This window comes from Ipomoea triloba, chromosome 16 (genome assembly GCF_003576645.1).
Source record: "Ipomoea triloba cultivar NCNSP0323 chromosome 16, ASM357664v1".
Classification (NCBI taxonomy): domain Eukaryota; kingdom Viridiplantae; phylum Streptophyta; class Magnoliopsida; order Solanales; family Convolvulaceae; genus Ipomoea; species Ipomoea triloba.
Window position 1 is genome coordinate 17,572,724 of NC_044931.1, and position 571 is coordinate 17,573,294.

Sequence of the window (571 nt, forward strand, 5' to 3'; positions counted from 1 at the left end):
AGACATGTTAATAGGTTTCCTCGGAGAGCACATCATAAATCCACCGTACAATCGTTCACTACCGACCACTGCAATTATTTATATAAACGAAGAAAATTTTAAAATGATTAAGTAAAAGAGCTAGCTAGGGTTTTGATATAACATATTTGCTTACCGTTCACTATGGGATTAACTGGTGTAAATGCAGGTGAACCAACAACTGATTGTAACGATGATTGAGCATTATCAAACAAAATATTCGATTGCAATAACGATGCTTGTGTATTATTATCATTACACAACGGCTCGTTTTCTAAAAAAAAAAAAAAGACAGTTAAAATGATTGTTAAATAATGACTCGTGATTTAAATATAGAGCAATGAGCACAATAAAAAATTAAATATTATATCTTATTTCGATATGTATTTTTATTGTATATTTTTTTTTTCAATTTTGAATTACATATTGTATTTAAAATGGCATAACCCAGTGCAACAGAGTCCCAAATTGTTAAAGAAAAAAACATTTTTTATGAATTCGGTACAATTACACATTTACGTTCAATTAAATACATTATCTTTAATATTACAGA